General features: G+C 46.5%; 1 long non-coding RNA gene across 1 annotated transcript; it reads right to left on the reverse strand.

Moving 5' to 3' along the window:
* Window positions 1-377: 377 nt before the first annotated feature.
* LOC115607466 lies at window positions 378-20,075 on the reverse strand. The gene is made up of 3 exons (XR_003991239.1): window positions 20,025-20,075; window positions 18,410-18,570; window positions 378-1,849 (listed from the first exon to the last, which is right to left on the reverse strand). It is a non-coding gene; the product is annotated as an uncharacterized LOC115607466 (long non-coding RNA).
* Window positions 20,076-20,295: the final 220 nt, after the last annotated feature.

The raw sequence follows: 20,295 nt of genomic DNA on the forward strand, positions 1-20,295 counted from the left end.
CAAGCTCCCCATTGTACGGGCACCCCTGGCCCGGAGGGGCACGACCATGTCCCCTGAACCCCCTCCCAAAGCATGCAGCCCCAGAGCAGATGTGTACTGCTGTGTGCAAGGCATCGAGGCTGAAGCCCCTTCAGATTCAGGAGTGCAATAATGCCTGATTTCTGCAAAGTCTAGGGATGGAGCAGTGAGACAGTGAAGTCACGGACACTGAAACTCATATAAAAATAACTCAGATCATCAGTTGCTGGTCCTGCCTTCTCCTAAATTAACACTCTGGTGACACAGTGGCTTGTAGCCAGATTCTGTGGCAAAGCTAGGCCTGTCTTTTAAGAAGACAGTCCTTTCTAACCCGCACCCTAAATCAGCAAAAGACACCCTTTTTCCAGCACCCACCAGTCTTTTATTCTGGTTTTCATGGGCATAGCACAGGGCACCTGCAGTGCTGGAGGCAGCTGCAGAGCCTGGGCAGGAGCACAGCCTGCAAGCACAGTGAAGTCCCACAGTGGTGGGCTTGCAATGAGCAATGAGGTACCAGGCTTTTGGCCACCTCCATCATGAGGTCTATTTACCCTCTGGGAACCCAGCCTGGAGCCAGAGAGAAAGACATTACGGATACTCTGGTAGGGGGAGAGACTCCCCATGTCCCCAGGGTATCAGACACAGCCAGTATGACCTGATGCACGAGGCAAAGCAAACCCATCCACTTAAATGGCTTTTGCTACTGACATTTTTAAACCAATTGCTTTGTCAGTGTGGCAGAGAAACAAAACAGGGGAAAGGCAATTACAGAGGAGGCCTCATCATATTAGTGGTCACTGCTGCTGCTGCTATTAGTGTTACTGCCCTCTTCCCTCTGAGCCTTATTAGATGCTTACACAAGAGCTGGACTCTCCTGAAATGTCAGTGAGCACCAAGCACTTGAAAATACAGCCCTGCAGTGCCCTGAAAATCTTGTTGATTACTTTAGACATTGTATGAACACAGGGAACTACAGCAAGCCTGCCCTCAGTCACATACACAGTGAGAAAGAGGGAGCAGAGGAAGGCAGGGCAGAGAGGAGCCACACTGTTCAGACTTCTTCCTCTGAACCTGTCATCAGTCTCTCTTTGCCTCTCTCTTACCACTGTGTGAGCTCACATGTTCCCTTATCTTCAGCACAAGATCCATGTTCTCCATTTCAGGTAGGGGAAAAGACCTCCATACATCCTTATCCATATCCAGTGCTCGCCATCAGCATTATTGGAGATGAATAAAGTAATAACAAAGTAATTCCAAAGGAAAGCCAGATTTTCCCTGCTTTTCCACAGAAGCCAAGCAGCTACAACTGCAGGAAGAACCCCTGAAACTCTGGAGCTGAGCAGGAGCTTTCCTAGCATTGGGTCACGTTACAATGGGCAGAAATGGCTGGATCCGTTTTTTATATTATAAATGTGTGGTGTTATGCTCAGAGAGGCAGTGCCAACCCTCTGAAGAGCTTTTGGTCCAAACAGATGAGGAGTCGGATGGGCAGCAGACATGCTGGAAGGGAACTAACTGGGCTTGCTCCCAGTCACCTCACAGCTCTGGTTGGCCAGGGCTAGAAAAGCAGTGTCAGATCTGATTCCTAGTCCGGAGAGAGACCTGTTCATGGTTAATGCTTCTTTTGAACTTTCCCTCCTTGTAGGCTGCATGGCCATGTATAGTTGCTGACTTCTCCCCTTCACAGGACATCGATGGTTTGAGTTTTACAGACCTTCATGGCACAGGTCCTTGCTTGAGGCAGACACAGTGGGCTTGCTGTCTCCTGGGGAGTTATATTTGTTCTTCCTTTCCTTGCTGTTTTCCTTAACCTAAAATAGGCTGTCCCAGACTGAAAAAATAAAAAAATAAAAAAATATGTGAGCATGGTTTACTCCCAGTGTCTGGATAAACATTGCTTCCCAAGCCTTAAATGGAGCTAATGGGATGAGCTGTGGGGAGCTCACTGAGCTGCGGCAGCTTCAAAGGCTAACAAGAAATGCAGAGGTGATGGCCCCATTTGCTTCCTCTGTCTGCCCTGCCAGACCCACATGAGAGCTCAAAGCAGAGCCTTGAGCCTTCTCAAGCCTTGAAGCTACCCCAGCCCGTGTCCACCTTGCTCTTGCTTCTCGTTGTGAATAAGTGGCTGTAACCAGCGCTGCCCAAGCCCTCTCAGAGCTCTTCCTCAGGGACAGCTCTGCCTGGAGCCATCTACTTTTTCCCACCACAAAACAGCATTTGTGTGTGAACATGTCGTTTGCTGGGAGCTGAGCCCTGCTGCAGTGAGAGGGCTCCATGCTCCTCCTTCCCATGAGCCAGGAGGAGGTCCAGGAAAGTTGGGTTTGCCTTAGGGGAAAGCAGTGGTCTGGTTTGGCCTTTTGATGGTGGAGGAGTTAGTATTCTTTTGTTTAGATGGGGTTTTTTCCACCTCAGACCACCTCTCCCCGGATTAAATGAAATGTTTAAAATGTTATCAAGTGCAGATAGTGCTGAAATTACATCCTTCACCAGTTGCAGACAGGGCTGGCTGATTAGCCTTTCATGTTCTGCATCAATTTAAGAACCAAAGATAGTGAAAGCAGGCTTGATATCTCTCAGAGAACCTTTCAGAAACATCCAGAGGATGAGCTCATTGGAGATGAACCTCCATCAGATTTCAAAGGTGGGCTGGGAGGAAAAGCAGCCCTCCCGTTTGGCCTGTCTCAGTATTTCAGAGACCAAGATGAGCCACCAGCACCATCCTCTGCTGGAAACCCCAGGGGCCCAGGCAAGCCCTACAACCTGGATCCTCCTGTGCTTCACCAGCCCTTTCCACTGGTTCCAGGGAACACTAGCAAAAGCACATTTCACTCACTCAGGAGAGTGTGGCACATAAAAAGTCTGCTGAAATTTTGGCACAAGTCCTTCCTCAGCAGTGGGCATCTGCAGGCATCTGAGCAGAGAGGAGACATTTGTTCATGATGCTTGTTCTAGGCTGGGGAGGGCAGAGAAGACACTCTCCCTCAGTCACAGCCATGGCAGAAAATGGGGCAGCTGGTTTCTGTGAAATTCTATGTCCAGCTTTGATGTTCCTTCCTTCTCCTGCCTCCAAAACATGACAAGGAGAATGGGTTCTTCTCCTCCCCTGTGAAGGTATGGATGTAGGGACTTGGCTAAAACTATTAGCACACATCACCAAAAATACATATCTTCTACTACGTGACAAGAGCTCAAAGTTACCTTGCTAGGCAGCAACAGCAGCCCACTACCCTCTTCTACAATTTTGCTTCTGCCATCAAGGATACCTGTGTAGGAATCAGTTCAATCACCACAAGTGATCTAGGATCTAGGGGCAGGACAGAAGGAAACCCTCCTCTGTGCATCAACACCTGGCATCATCCAGCCATGAAACCAGCCCTGCAACATCTCTGCTCTTTCTAAGTGGCTTGATTTTGGTTGCTGCCTTATATCTTTTGGACTAACTCCCTTCAAAGCTGGCCTTGCAAAAATAGCCGTGACTGTGGAGAAAGAGCCCCTCTTCTTCTGCCTTCATGAGCCCAACTTGCACCCTGCTTGGAAGTACATGCCAGCTGGAGGGGACCTCAGGCTGCCAACTCACCACTCCACCTCCAGGCTTCTTGCTGACCCCGAGCCAGTTTCCTGGAGACGTTGCAGAGAAAAGCATGCTCAGCCTCCCTCAGAAACAAGATGTCACCAGAGCCAAAGACTGACAGACCAAAACATCTCGGTTGACAACTAAAGGATGGTTATACTGCTGATGGAAATGACTGACCAAACAAAGGAAGGTGCTCAGCAAGGGAGGGAGATTAGGCAAAAACAACATGAGTCAGTAGCCAAAATGAGAAGCAACACGGATGATGATGGGAGGGGGAGAGCTGATGGCAAGGGAGACATGAACAGCTGATGAAGGTGGAGCACTGACAGGACAGAGAGGGGCTAGAGGGTTGCAAGAACTCCTCATGGAGCTGCTGCCCTGCAGCGATGGGGCAGCCATAAGCCGTGCTCTACCTAGCTGATGAGGAGTGGAATTTCGCTCCAACTCAACGATTTAAAAAACTGATGTGTATTGAATGGAGCATGGGTTAAGCAGCCTATCGCACTGCTTCTGATTTACCACTGATTTACCACTGCAATTTAAGTAACCTGTTCAGGACTGAACGTGAAGGATGCCTGAATCGGACTGACAGCTCAGCAGGTGAAAGCCTGGGAAGAACAAGCATCATTTCCTTCAGCTCTAGGGCAAAAGTATTTAAGGACAAGGACTTACTCAAGGACAGCCCCACAGTGATCTCTAAACTGTCCTCACAGCCAGCTGGCTGAAAAAGAAACTATCTCATGCATTACCAAGAAGTGGGAGCCTTTGGTCCCTGATCTACTCTCTTTTTCAAGGCAGAAGCCCCAGCGCTGTCCACTCCATTTCCTCCCCTCCCTCCCATGCATATTTCTGCTGGTGAACTGTGTGAAATTCAAAGCCTTCACCACATCCATTGCAAAAACATCTGCAGCACAACATCTGCAACATCTGCACTACATGCTAAACCAGATACCTAAGCTGTTCATTGCGGGTTTTTGTACCACAGAGGTATCTAGAGGCCTAGAAATTGGTGTCCAGCCATGCTGAACAAGACTGGCCCCTGGACTGAAGACCTTGCTGCATGTAAAGAGGAAAGAAGGATTCTAACTTCCAATCCCCAGAGGTAAACTAGAGTGGCCACAAAAATATCTGACATCGGTCACTTTATAGCAGAGCCCTCTTCCACATGGCTCAATGAGCTCTTGTTGCATTTAGCAAAGCTTCATGATGTTGTCTTAAAATAAAACAATCTTTTATTCAACATTTTCTTTATGCAGCAGCAGGCCGAAACTCTTGTCATTGCATAGTTTAAAAGCCAGGCTGTAAAAGCAGAGTGATACATCCCTGATTCTTAATGCATTTCTGAAAGGTGTTCTCACTTCTTTGCTTTGCTTTTCACAGCCCAGATGAGAAAAAGGCTTATGTGAGCAAATCTAAAATTAATCACCTGAGTGTCTTACAGATTTCCAGGCACCAAGGGCAACTGTGACTTACTGTCTTTGCAAGATGCACAGACCTCAAAGATGGTACATCTCTCTCCTCCTGCCCTTTCCTGGGTTTGTTGTTCCTAGACTAGAGCAAAGTTTGCATCCTTACATGCAGGCATTAGAGGCAGAAACTGGGCAGCCTCACACAGATGGGCAGAAACTTGCAAATATTAATACAATTCTACCTGTGAAACAGGTTGTGGATGGCAGACCCCTTCCCACCACTCTGCCCCATCCCCATTCCTCCTCATCTGCTGTGCTGTCAGGAAGCAATGATCCTTCCCAAGTAGCCAGGATGCTCCCAGAACAGTCCCAGAGCTGATCCGATAGAAGCTAGCAGCTTAGATTACCACCAGCACTAATAACATCATTTCTGCAACCAAGATACTTAGACCTGCTAGACCTCATTTTTAAGGTTGCACAAAGCTGGAACCTAACACAGAGTACAGATATACATTCACAAGTGCTGCCCACATTTGGCTGAGTCAAAGAGCTGAGCCAGAGTGGCAAGGAAAGCGAGAGATTTAAAAACCAAGCATGCATTAAATCCTGAGCAGGATGGCAGCGGGCTCAAAGTTAACACTTTCACCTATGGGAAAGAAACATCCCTGGTGAGAGGTTTCCCTGACGAAAAGCATCCCTGGTAAGAGGCAGTAAGATGCTGCCTTAGGTCCAGCTCATACAGAATTACCATCTATCTAAACTTCACCACTGATTCCTTTGGGAATGAGTGAGGGATAAAAGAGTACTTATCATGTGAGCATGAGTGTTGGGGAGGGCTTGATGCAAATCTGCTGGAGTCCAGAGGCACTTTCTGTTGGCTCAAACCAGACCCCATGCCAGTTACATTCCAGGAATCCTTACTGGACTGGAAAGTCCTTATTGCTATGGGGCAAGCTTTGAGCTGATAGGAAAGTCTTTGCAAGCAGGGATTAATTTATAAGAAGAAGTGAGAGCTGTAGTTGTTAAGGCAGGGCCCTGACCCAGCATGGCAGGTTTCTTTCATTGCTACCGTTCAATAATTGTTTGAGCAAAGGCTACATTTGGCCCAGCCTTGGGAAGGAGTAGAAAACTTGATCTACAGCTTGGCAAAGAGTGCATCTGCTGCCTACCTGCAGCAAAGACAACATTTGCCTGCCAAGAGCATAGCCGGCATTCCCTGTGGTTCAGGAATTTGCAATATCCTGCCTGCCAAGCTGCCGAGCACATATCCAGCTTTGTGCATGCTTTGATAAAAGAGGGAGGAGGTCTCTTTGCCACATCCAATGTCTTTTCTTGTTCTGAGAACACCCTCTGCGGAGGTTTTCTTCTCATTTTGTCCAGTCCCTTTGTCTTCGTGCTGTTTTCCACCCTTCTGTTTTTTTCAGAGATGTAAATCTGTGCAGAATGTTAGAAGACCTCCCAGATCCACTGTGCCCACTTTCTCCCATGTAACAGGAAGTTCATCTTTTGCAGCCCATTCAAATAAACATTTGCAGGATAAGGACAACTACCTTGCCACACCTGGAGCTTTTTCCACCCATCCTGGAGGCACTATAGAGTGTTCAGCCCACTTTGCAAGCTTTTCCTTGACTTTCTTGTTTTGCTGCCACAAAACAGGCAAATAAGTATTGCACCAACTTCTCATAGCAACTCAAGTCCAGGTTGAGAAAAACAACCATTAAATTTAAGCCCAAAAATTAAGGAGCTGATGGAGTTATAAGCAGAAGGGGAATATTTCTCCAAGATCAGTGATGTGCGTTAGCTTACATTCTGCATAATGTGCATGGTGCACAGGGGAATGGCTTCCTGCTGACAGTACATCCACCTGGGAATGGCAATGCTCATCCAACAGCCCATCCGGCCTGGCCAGGTCCCAGTCTGAACATCACCTGCAGTCTTCAGCATCAGGAGATGCTGAAGTGCAGCATCATTTGCACCATGTAGCCCTAGACGGAGCAATTCCTGGGGAGGAAGAGCCTGAAGCCGTTTGCACACTCAGGATATTACAACCACCCAGGAATCATTTGCCAAAACCCACCACAGAGAATCATCGAATGGTTAGGGAAGGAAGGGACCTTAAAGATCAAGAGAAGAAACTCTGATTTCCAAGAAGAGCAGCCCTGCTAGGAGCACAGTGCTGAGACCACCTCAGTTTGGTCCTCTCCTCACCTTTGTGCCTCCAGACATGTGGTGTTCCTCCTTAAAGGTGTACATCCTTACAACCCTCTTGTCAGGGAGCCCTGCATTCACTGAGGCTGTCCTTTACCCACCACACTTTTGCATTTGCTTGTCATAGATGTCCTCAGAACATCTTCTCCTCAAGTGTCCAGCCACTCAACTGCCTGCTCAGACCATTTGCACCACCCGTGAGCTACATTCATGTCTGGGATCCTGCTTTCCAATCAAACCCACTCTCAACTTCTCTCCTTTTCCTATCATCAAGCCCCTTTCTATGCAAAGGCTAGCAGCTTTCTAGCCCAGCTTGGGGTGACTTTCTGTGGCCAACAAGGAAGCAGGATGGGGACAGCTTAGCCCAGGGCAACCTACAGCCTCCCTGACCCTGGGACTGCTCAGTCCCTCTGCAAGGATACCTCTGCTCTCCATCCACCAGCTGCTGAGAGCAGTGGTGCAGGGTTTTAAACCAAAATCGAGGAGGATTCTCTTGCACACAGGGAGCTGCAGACGGCATGGGCTCAGGTCCAGCACAAGCAGTGATCTCTTGCATTTGGTGTCCTCCTTTTTGTAGATTTCAACAGAGGTTGACGTTCAATCAGTGCCACAGGTGTCTTTGTCAGAGGCTATTTGAAGGCGCCGGGCTGGTGCTGCACAGCCTCGACAGCGCCATGGGAGATCTTTGCCAGGAAGAGAACTGCAGGCTCAGTTTGTTTCATCTGAACTGGTAAGTCTGGGAGATCAGTTTAAAGCATTCCAGTTTGGAGGCCCATTTCTTATAAACTCCTAAAGCTCTTTTTCTTCCAGCTTAACCCAATCCAACACATTTGTTACTAGGCTAAGATCCAGCAAAGAGTTTTATTTTGAATGCCAACAGCAAATTTTTATGACCACAAAATAAACCTTGAAATATGATATGTTTAGATAAGCGATGGGAATGCTGAGAGACTCTCAGTGAATTGAACCAAGAGATGTGAACAGTTCTGCTTAAAGGACATTCAAAAATAATGGCACTGGGCCTGTGCTGTAACTTCCAGGAGGAAACATGCTGGAGGCAACAGTCAGCAGATCATAATAATGCTGGTTTGAACTATGGTTCTGCAAAGACAAGCTATACAGGAGCAAGAGGAGGTGCATTATAATGAGCCCTGAAGCTCAAGAGAGCTTCTTTCCAAGCTACCAAGTAGCACAGCTGGCTGCATCGTGGCCATCTCCTGTCAAGCAGAGAGGGAAATCTTTCTCTGTGCATCATGTCAAAGTGGCCTTACGTGTCCCTGTACATTTTTTTCCCAGCATTACGCTGAAGAGATTCCCATGCTTCCAGATGAAATGCTCAACCTACGCCAGTGCTTGACCTGCTCGCTACCACAGCCCACATCCCTGCCACCAAGGTAGCCAGTGTTGGACAAGATCAGCTCCTGTATGAAGAACATGTGTCTGAAGATAAAACTGAGGAGCAGAGATCATTTTGGTTCCTGGATATCCACTAAATATGTGTGCCGTGTAGCCAGCCTGGAAGGGATATGACATACCTTATATAACGTGTGGATGGCACATGTGTGCTATATCCACAGCTGTCCTACCCAGGGCTCCTCAAAAGTCTGGGTTGGCCACAGCATCAGTCTTCTCTAGGTGCTACATAGCCCAGGCATACCCAGACATGCCTGGGGTTTATGGACATACAGCCACCCTCAACAAAACTGCAGTGCTACTGTGCATTCTCACTACTAACACAAAACTCCACAAATGCTAAAGATTATAGCTGGATATTTAGAAATGCTCAAAATCTGCCCAGAAGATATTTCCTGGTGGAAACAGAAGACATTTGCACCATGTAGCCCTAGATGGGGCAATTCCTGGGGAGGAAGAGCCTGAAGCCGTTTGCACACTCAGGATATCACAAGCTCCTGATTTCCCATTGATGATGAACTCAGCCACCATGGCAGCATCCTGTGATGGTTCCCATCATCCTGATGAGCAACCACTCTGCCCAGGCAGGCAGACCTGCCTTCAAGCAAATATCCTGCCAGCTCAGGACTGAATTGCAGCTGCGGCATAGACCCAAGCCTGAACCATCAACAACTTGGAAACCCCAGGTTGCTGGGGATGTTATAGCTCATGTCCTCAATCCTGCCCTGTCCTCCCCTCTCAGTGCTTTCTTCCCCTGGATATTCAGGGTAACCGTCTTAATCTTTGAAGCACTCTGTGGTCAGGCTCCAGAACAGCTGCACAAACCAGTAACAAGCTAAATTGGTTGCCACTGGTGTTGCTGCAAGAAGGGCAGTGGTCAGCTGTGCATTAGCAAGGCTTTCTCAGGGGAGTCATTGGCAATGGGGATCCAGGAACCATCGCAGGCCTCCCCATCGCGTGCAAAGGGCATTTTGCTTACCTTGGCAAGGCAAACAACACATTCTCAAATTAACAGACTCAAAACAACATGAGCAGCTGCTCATCTTGCTCCCAGAGGAGACAACAAACACCCAGCAGATGCTGGCCACCTGGCTCCAGGCACAACGTGGAGACTCTACGATTTGGTGCAGCAGCCTGAGAAACAAGGCTCTGACAGTCCAATGATTTCCCTTAACACTGACATTACCAAAGGTGTGGGGGAACGGGACTCAGTGTTACCTATCCTCAAGCAGAGGTGCAACTCTCGTCATGGTTAATATTTTAGTTAAAACCCCAGGTTCTGGAGTCAACGAGATGATGGAGATGGCTCCATTCTATATTTCAACCAAGTCTATCCTCTGATGCTGCACGGAAGCTGGAGACACAGTTCCTTAAATATTTTAACAAATTTATATTTTGAAGTCAAGCTCAAGGGCACCCTGGAAGCCACTCTAATGAGCTGTATTCAATCACCTGGGCCCCATGGATGACTCCAAGACATATCAGGTATCCTGCTCTGGCAGTGAGACCCTGCCTGGGTGTCCTGAGCTATGTGTTAGCTTTCACTGTGAATTTTTCAGAAGGATGAACCCAAGCCTGGGACTCCTCTCTATTTTTATCATGTTTCATCACTCCCAGCAAGAACCAGACAAACAATCCCAAGAAATGCCTTGCAAAGTCTGGTGGACAAAAATAAATGCCCAGACTGTGGTTAGCAGGGCTGAGCTTTGCTGAGCCAGCTTGGGCTGGAAAACAAGCAAGCTGGTTTATTCTAAAATAACACTGGTGCCCAGAGAGGGATCAGGGTGGCATGGATCCGCAAGGCGGGGAAGAAGGACAGGTCTGGACAACCCTGGCCTCAACATGCCCAGAGAGTGAAACTCTCACAATGCCGGTGTTATATTAAACAGTTTCCTTCTCTCCCTTTTTGCCTCCTGCCTCCTCCTTTCCCTCCACCTCTCAGCCAAGCCTACATTGGGAGGCACCAAAAATAGTCTCGGAAATCCTGTTTTCACCGAACTTCAGGGCAGGGCTGGGGAGCAGATGTGGGCATGGTAGCTTTGCACTAACGTAACCCAGAGAAGACCTGGTTTTAGTCCGCTGCTTTGCCGCGGATTTCCTGTGCAACCCTTGGCCAGTAAGCATGACACATCACCTCTGGAGCTTCTCTTCCCTCACATGGAAAAGGCAGCACCATCTCATTTTCCACCTTATTGACTCAGTTGCTGAAATTCTGCAGGTTGAAATAAATACAATGAGTACGAAAAAAAGCCAATAAAGTAAAACTTGTGATTTCTCTAGGTGCAATGGAAGCAAAGTGATATCCCACCAACGTCCTACAAGCCAACTCACTCAATTACCAAGTATACGGCCGGAGCTGGGCTCAGGGAAAGAAAGACACACAGAAAGACACACTGTGCAGAGTATAGGGAGGTTTCCAGAAAAATGTCTTGGTCCTTTCAGGGTGAGAAACCCAGGCCTGTGGGTAGGGTATAACCCAGGAGGAGGTTTTCTAGAAACCTAGATCAAGAAACAGAGGAGAGAGGAGGCACCAACATCTCTTTAGCAAGGAAAAAAGAACTTTGTAGTTATTCAAGTCACTGCTAAATCCTCTGCTGAACACAGGTTTGATCTAGAGCTGTTCTTTTGAACATGGAAGGTGCCTTGAACAGGGATGGGGATGTTTCTACCAAGTTTCTACCTACCCTTAAACTATCTTGTCTGGGACTCTGAATCATTTGAAGATCTCACTAAAGGATCCAGGATGCTGGCTCCAGGCCTAAGCTACACTTTCAGCTAGCCTAGCTGCCAAAGCAAAATCCTCCTGGTCTTTATCTACCATAAATAAAAATGCAGCCTACCCTAAGTCTTCTGTATTTTTGGCGGCTCTTAAGAAATTCATGCAACCCTCAGTAGTCAAAATAATCAGATTGCCTCCTAACATTCGATTTCCTTTGCAGGATAAAGTCCACCTAAGGGCTGCTGGTGTAATTCTCTCATACTAAGCTGATTAACTGCAGAGGAATTAGAGCCTTTTATAACTTTATTATATTAGATTCCAGAGATGAAATGAATAGAAATGACCAGACACTGAAGGAGTCAGAAATCTGTGCCCACAGATTTTAGAGACTATAAATTACATTCGGCCAATATAGCTAGGTGTCTGCAAGAACAAATCTAATAATAGAGTATCCGTCTGTGCAACAATATGGATAAACCTGGGCTATCAGTATTGTACAATATTAAAAGGAGAATTACAAGTAGGACCATGGAGAACAAGTAAAGGTCGTTGTATCCCAAGGATTCATGCCCTCCCTTTGAGGAAGATCAGTGGCCATTAGTACTGCTTAGCAACTGACTGCAGGGTATCATTACCACTGCTAATTATTTGTAGTGAGAAATTAAGGTTTGCTGGGCTGGACAGAGGATGCAACATGATAAATGCATCATCCTTGCCCAAAAGGTCTAAGCTGGACTACACCTGTATACGAAAGCTAGTAAAATCCTAGATTTGGCTGATTTTGAAGAGAAATAAGGATTCCCCTGAAGAAGCCTGGATAACTCTCAAAATCAAGGCAGAAACATCAAAATGCTTCAAGGTGGACATCTAGATGTGGTGCTGACTTTGAGTCAAATTGACTCATTTCAGCCACTCTGGCACAAAACCCTTCATTTCCCTAGCCTCTGGCTTAGACAAGTGAGCTGGGGACAGAGATTACAAATGAGGCATCTGCTTGTTGAGCTCCTTCCCATTTTCCTCCACAAAGAAAGCTGGATTTATAAACGGCTTCCAACCAGGTCTTTGTGCGCTCTTGGGTCATATTGGCTGTATTGGCCACACAACCTGGTTTTCAGTTGCCCAATTGGGTGATTTATGCAACTCATCACAAAGCAGCCAGTGTGAGTTGGACGACCTAATGCACAATGTGAAATTCAAGGGATATTCATGCACCAATGCTTCACATTTTTCTCCGGCACCACCATCAGCAAAATGCTCCAGTATTGAGATGAGGGTCCTATAAAAGGTCAAACTGAAATTTGCTTGCATATCTGAACAAATATTTGTGAACAATTTCCCCCATTATTCTCCAAGCTTTACATATGGCCCATGGGGCTGAGAAGCGTGGTCTTTTTTAAAATAGTGCTAGGGACTGCAGTGGCTTTAAAACTGCCTGAAGGCAGTTAAGCAGCTGACTATTCAAATGTATTTTCTGCAAACAAAAGTTTATTTGCTATGTATAGATAAATGCTGTCAGTGGGCTAATTTGGAAGCATTGTTGATTACCCATTGTAATGAGGCCTATTACATAATTAAAAGAGTTTTCTCCTAGCTGCATTTTCCTGCTAATTAACATTTTATGCCATCTACAATGGATACTTTGGGCTGCATCAAAGGCATTATTATGCAATTTTATCCTAAGAGCAGTCTATGAATTATTAATTAATATCAAATCTGTTGATTAAAGGGTAATTTGTAAGTAAGCCAGTCATAGCTAGGAACATGCTTTGCCCATAAGTATTCCCCTGAAACACGGTCCAAAATAATATGGACTAAACAAAAGGTAGAAGATTGGAAGTGTGAAACATGGCAGACTGGAATAATTTATGAGAACCTCTGATGTTTTTCCAGAAATTCCAGTTGTTAGTGTTTTAATTAAATAGCATCTTCTAAAACACTCTGTCAAGTCCCAGCAGGATTCAGGAAGTGAAAACGGTAGAATCCTTGTTCTTTTTACAAGTCAGACAACAGAAACCTACTGTACAAATTCACTGCAACCTGGAAGTTCAAATCAAAAAATACCCTGGCTGGGAGTGGGAGCAGCAGATGTTGGCAGAAATTGGAGAACATCTACAGAAATGCTGTCTAAACACAGGTTCAATCAGTCAAAACAAGCTGTCAAATGGTTACTGGGCAAAGTCCTGGCTTACTGGGGTCGAGAGCAGACTCCTTTCCACATGAGCCAGTTCATCATCCAAATTTCTCAGCATGGGCAGTAATCAATGCACATCAGGCCCTGTAATATCATGTCTACCCTAGCTGCACCCCCTGCGCCTCATCTGTGGCCAATGGGGGTCTCCGATTGTTACCTGCTGGGCTTGCCAAGCCATCGGTTGGGAGCCACAGTCACCCTGAAAAGTCAAACCTTGGGGTTTCACTAAAGACCAAGCATCCTGCAAGACCAGAGCTGAGGCTGGGGAGCACCTGCCCTGTGCTGCTCAGCCACTGTGAAGTGAGGGCTCATTAATCACACATGTGGGAACTCGGCGTCATCCCGTGTTTCAGAGATGAAGGTGTATCCTAATGTGCCCTCTCCCAGCCCCAGCATTTGCTCACCACTGTGGCAGCCCATTTCTGCTCTATGCTCAGGCTTAAATCAGCTACAGCTCATCCTGAGGTCAGGAATGGTGGCAGAATAATAATAATTGTTATTATTATAATTATTATTATTAATATGTATAATATGTGCTGTTGTTGGTTTTACTGTTACAATTGCTAATAATAATAATAATAATAAGCAGCAGCAGCAGTAGCCTGGTGATGTGCATGCTGTGGCATAGCTGAAGATACCTGAATTGCACTCCACATGCTGCACAGATTGCGGCTGGGCAGGGAGAGGCAACCAGACTGCCAGTTGGGAAAAATTGCTTGTAGCAGTCATGTTTACCAACATGAGCAGGGTGCTGGCATGCTGTGTGTTACCACAATGGGCAGATTGCAGTCAGGCTTCATGCTTTAATTATAAAAGGGGAAGGGGAGAAGAAAGCACTGGGTAGGGGTGGTGGTGTTTGCAGTGTGGTACAGCCCCAACTCTGTGCAGTAGTTCAAGATGTGTCTCACACCCAATGTGATCAGAATGGCATGTGACTCAGATGAGAAAAACAGCAAAATAGATCATAAATAGAAAAACAGGTGAAGCAAACAGCCACGCTTCAGGTCTTGTACGTCCCCGGGTATATTAGATGGAAAGGGCATTTCTGAAGGCTAAAGGGAGATCCATGGCATCTCTCCCTCGAGATAAATTCCAGCATATTCCCACCCCCAAAAAGGTGAAAATCGCCCAGATTCCTGCGTCAAGCCCATCCCCAACCCCAGAGGTGAAGGACCTCTCCCTTGTCATTGCAACAGACACTTGTATGGGCTCACCCTCTGCAAGCCTGTGCCTGCACACAGCCTGGCCGGAGGCGTGTTATTAACTCCTGTGGTAACCAGGAGCAGTAATGAAGCTCAGGACCAATTAGTCATTGTCCTCCTCCCAAGAAAAATATACAAAGAAAATAATTGTTGGAATTCATAAGCCCTTGGATACAGCGATGATTAATGAGAGCAGCTAACTACAGAGACCTGTAGGAAGATACAGCTATGTTTACATCAGCCATTTTCATTATGTTTTTCTCATTTTGACTTCTCTCATTATTTTTGAAGGCGTAATAAAGAGCTTCTTCAGTCATGCAAAAATGAAGCCAGACAGTTCCTGAGGTTTATGGCTTGTAGAGAGGATCTGGAAGGCTTTTCTTTGCAAGTCTGGGTAATTTTGAAGGCAGACTAAAGGAAAGGGCTGATCGCATAATTTCTTTACATTGTATGTAGGCTTCTCACGTTTAGCAAGAAGCTTTGCACTTCGCGCTAGCTGGCAGGTCCTATCTCAAGTGAAAACCTCAGTGCAGATATCAGTGATAGCAGGTCTCCCAGGTTTGGCTGCTCTTCTTTGGTCTCCAGGCACCTAGAGCCCTGTTGTATCACAAAAACAAGGAGGTGCTCCCAAAACTGAAGGGACATTTATCTGTACCCCCCAGTGCCACACTAGCATTCACAGTTTCTTTGTGGGCACCATGCCGTTAGGGGCTATGTGAAGAAGACATCTTATTTTCTAACACATTTCTGGCCATCAGGGCTGCAGAGGGAAGCATGAAAACATTAATTGGAAGCAAACAAAGGCTCAAACAGTGGAAAAAACTGCCCCTTCACTGCTATTTTTTCTCAGATTTTAAAAGCAGTGTCTCACCTGGCTAATTTCTGCTCTTTAATGACAAGAAGGTGGAGAGTGTCAGGGTCGCCCATTGACCACACAGTGTAACTCCAGCCTCAGTGATGGTTCTTGCTGTGAAACCAACCGACTCATTATGAAAGCCATGAAAATAGACAACAGCCGTCTCTCCCATCCTGGTAAGCTCACTGGGTGATTAGAACCATGTGATATTTCCTGCTTCTACCAGGCTAGGCTGTGCACTTCTTGACCCTAGCTATCGGCAGAAAGCCAGGCTGTCCAATGGAATATGATGTTTGGGGTTTTTTTAAATAAATGTTTCACATATGAGAGCCTATACATATCCAAGCAATTTACTGCAGATTTACCACTCTCGTTTCTTGTGATCTCAGCACTGGTGCTCAAAGTTTAGCCCCAATCCAAATTAACACACTGTGGTACCTTTGCATGTCAATTAGAGGGAGAAGGTTATTTTCTGGCCAGACATCTGAGATCAAGTGCTAATGCACTACAGAAAAAAGCAGTGACCTATCATCCACACTCCAGCCAGGACCACTTTTTTCTATGAAAAGGCCTTGCAATAACTTACTCACCACCATCAGTCATTGCTTGGCTGTCCCCTTGGGGCCATTCCCAGTGTTACGTCTAAGTGCTGTAGGATCAGGAGCATTCAGTCCCAGACACTGATTGAACACAACACCTTATTATTCATTTTACGGTAGTAGCTTGGTACTCGGGTCATGGAGCAAGACCCAGCTGTGGGGAACAGCAGACCTCATGCCCAGAGACTTTGCGGTTTGAGGATATGCTGTGTTTTGATGGTGGTGCAATAAACATTCCTCCCTGCGGAGGGGTTGCTGGAAAGGGCAGCGGTAAAGGAAGGAAAAGTGAACTGGTAATGAATTATGTCTGGTAGCAGTCAAAAAACAGTGGGTTTAAACCATTACAGTGTCTTGTGTCATGTATATTGGAAATCACAGTCGAATCTGTTTTCCTGCACAGACCGAGTGCGGAGGCAGCATCAAATGATCTCTGGGCCCAAAGATATGAAGCTATGCCCCCAAAGAATGAGCTACCCAGGGGAACACAAGAAGAAGGAAGGGAGCATCCATCACTGCCATTTCCCCCTCATTCTCCTGCTCTCCTTCTCTTCCTCCCTATGCCTCAACCCCTGTGCCGGCCTCATGGCTTAGCAAAGAACTGGGACTCCTGGGTTATTGCAGCCCCTTGACTTGCTGGTGAGCCCAGCAAGAGGTGAATCCATGCATAGTCAGGACAGGCAGTAGCTATCACACAGAGCAAGAGGTGTTGCCATCAGCCTCCCCTGAGACCTAAAACACTCCCTGCCTGCTCCCTGCCAAGCTGCCTGCACATCCTGGGCTGCAATAGCAGCAGGCATGGAGGATCTGTCCCTGCCTTCACGGGTCAGGAGCTGGCTTGCTGGCAAGCTGGGTCTGGGTTCACCAGAGGCTAGGACAAGCACCAGTGGGCTAATGTTGCTGCAAGGAATAGCTTCCAAAAGACCTGCTGGAGCTTGGCACAGCTCAGGATATTCTTTCTAAGGGAATATTTGAGGGCATAAAGGAAAAAAAAATAAATCTTCATTTTCCCCATAACGACCTTTGCTTTCCTGCTCTTTTCCTCCTTAGAGCAAAACTTTTAGGCTGGGAAGAGGTGAAGAGTTAAAAAGTCTTCTCCCCAGCACAGTACCCCACACCGAGAACTGATAGCAGCCTGTCCCTGTGGGTAACATGAGCTGGGAAGCACGCCAAAAGCATAGGAAGTATTTCCAAATACCTGCCACACAGTGCCATTTGTGCATCCCTAAATCTGATCATCAGAGATGCTCCCAAGAAAACTGCAGTGGGAGATGGTTTGCAGGGGAGGAAAGACATCTCTGGGTAGAACAGTTATTAACACCGTTGCAGTTAAGGAAAGATGGCTTGTGCCCCTCTGCTTTCAGGAGCAAAGCACCATCCCAGGTGCCCTTCAGGGTGGCTCAGAGCCTCGTTTGCCTTTTTTCCCCAACTGCATATTCATCTGCTTAGTTTGTAAATCCCTGGGGCCTCATTTGTCCAATTAGCGCTTGCTGAGTCTCTTGCTACTGGCAAATAATAGGCTCTTCCATGCACTATTGCATTACCCAAAAGAAAATTACTTGGCAGCTAAGAACCACGGCATCTTAGTGCCATGAGGAATTGAAGGGAAAAGATGCAGCTCCTGCACCTTAACTGGCCCTGACATAAGTTCTGCATGGACAGGAGGGCTCAGCCTCAGCCCTTGCAGCAACATGAGGTCATTTCAGTGCTGTTTTTGTATTCTGGGACCTGGGATTTGAGGAAAAACTTCCTGATCCATCCATACCCAACAGCTTTGCGAAAAAAACCGCTTTAACTTCACGCTGCTTAGCCTTCACATCACAGGTGCTGTAGCATCCCACAGCTCCTTAACAACATTTCTTGCTTTGCTCCCCTTTACAGCTTACTGTTGGTGAAAGTTAAGCTGGGAGCCTTCCCTCCAGTCAGACCTTTCTCAGAAAAATAAGTCATTTGAGTGGGTTAAAAAAGATTCCAAGCATTTGAAGAATGAGAATGTATTTTTAGCAATAACAACAAAACAAGCTCTCTTCTTCCCCCTATTCCCCCCCTTCTCTTGGTGCAGTTAATCACTCAGTGAGAGGGCTGTTAACACCACCAACACCCGGTCCCCTCCAGCCCACCGAACAGGTGGCTGTTCCCTGACTGCTGAGTGTAATGTTAGCATGAGACTAGTGAAAATCAAATTAAAGCCTCACCTTGAGCAGATTATCCTACTTTACTTACCTAAATCTCTTCAAATCTGGCCCGTGTATTTCTGCCCTTGAAGCAGAACTGAACGCACCAACATCAATGTTAGAAACATGCGTGGAAATTAAGCAGCAGACCTTGATACTTCGGCTGGGGCACCTAACATGGCAGCAGGACATCTTGATGGAAACCCATTGCTAGATTTGTTAAGGGAGAAAAAGAAGGAGTAAAAATGGAGCATCCAGACACAACAGCAAAGAAGGAAATAACTAACAAAACCATCCATGCTGGGATGTAGCAGGACCACAGAGCTCAGGTTTTCCTTCCTCTAGCCTGACATTTAGGCTAGACATATATATTCCTTGGCAGAGGTTTGTGAGCAATTTGACCTGTGCTAATTCTTCACTCCGAGCCGGGAGAGAGCCACACACCAGAAATCAATCTGCCTTGCCTCAATTTCTTGTTCAGCTGCACACAGTTCCTTAGGAAGAGGAAAATATGTCCTTCTCTGATTTATCATACAACTTTAATAAGTGCGTTTTATAGTTTAGGTCATATCCTTTCATGACTCTCATTACTTTAGACTGATTTTATAGGAACGAAAATGTGCCATAAAAGTGTCTTTCTCCAGTGGAGTCAACTAGCCCTTCAGCTTAAGCCCCTCTCATGACCTGGAAAGAAGGAATTTTGTTTGTCAGTGCTGAATAAGACATCAAGATGATAATACCAATGTCTAAAAAGGTGTGTAAAGTAATTGCAGCTGTGGTGGGAGTCCATTGAGTGTGGCTGTAACATCGCTCACTCCTCTAGGAGGGGTTTGGATGTGCTGTCTATTTACAGCTTGCCAAATTCTATCTCTGGAGAAGGCTCTGTGCCTGCAGGTCTGTTCCTCCCTTGGCTCAATTTTGGCTTTACAAGGGGTAAAAGAGAGCAGAATTGGGCTTGGATCTGCTGGAAGACTGTCCATCCACAGGCCACTTGGTATGAAGCAAATTCAAAGCTCCATCAGACTTAGTGGGCTTCGTCAGGTCCTTAGTTCTTCCCCAACTAAAACCAACATTAAAACTGGAAATCAGTCAAAGCCAAAAATATTTGCCCAAATTTCAGAATAAGCTGAGTCTGAACCCAGTTCCTAAAACCTGGAGTTCAAACTAAAGCAGGGACTGATCTGAGTATAAACTCCAGATCAAACCCACCTGGATTTTAGGAACACCATGGCACTTAAGCTAACCCCACCATATGACTTCCTTTCTAGAAAAAAACAAGAACGAAAGTCAAACCATCCCTTCGTGGCTAATGGGGCCAGCAACCCACAAGCTGAGCCCTCCCATCCACCCACAGACCTCTCCACCCAGGAGCTATTCAGTCTTCTCCTTCAAGCATGTCCTGCAAGCAGAAGATGAAACCCACAGGAAGGTGTATTTGCTCCATCACATTTAAAGTTTCACATCTCTACTCTTTCTTGCAAGCACAAAAGCGGGAAATCTGCGTTTCTAGTCAACTGCCACTCAAAACTCTCCAGAAAGTAGCTGAGAGCATGGGCTCCCCTTTAATTAAAAAGCAGCAGAGCTCGTAACAGACATAACTTTTACTTAGCTCTACATGACTTTCCTTGCTGGCACTACAGCCACCTGTCCTAAGCTGTACCTACCTTGGTGAGGTACAGCTGGATGAGCTTCCTCTATCTTCTGCAAGGCGAACTGTGGAGCAAAGGTTGAAGAGGAGTTAAGCATGGATTTATGGACTGAATTTGCCTACTGAAGAGGCAACGAGAGGAGTTTCTGTCACTGATGTCTTTTAAAAGCACTAGAGGTTTTTATTTAGGATCTTGCTATATCTGCTGGGAGCATCACCAGGAGTGGCAGGGCTTGACCAAGCTGGCACTGACCCCATGAGGGGGGTCTTATTTGGCCATGCAGTGG

This window comes from Strigops habroptila, chromosome 4 (assembly GCF_004027225.2).
Source record: "Strigops habroptila isolate Jane chromosome 4, bStrHab1.2.pri, whole genome shotgun sequence".
In the NCBI taxonomy this organism is placed as follows: domain Eukaryota; kingdom Metazoa; phylum Chordata; class Aves; order Psittaciformes; family Psittacidae; genus Strigops; species Strigops habroptila.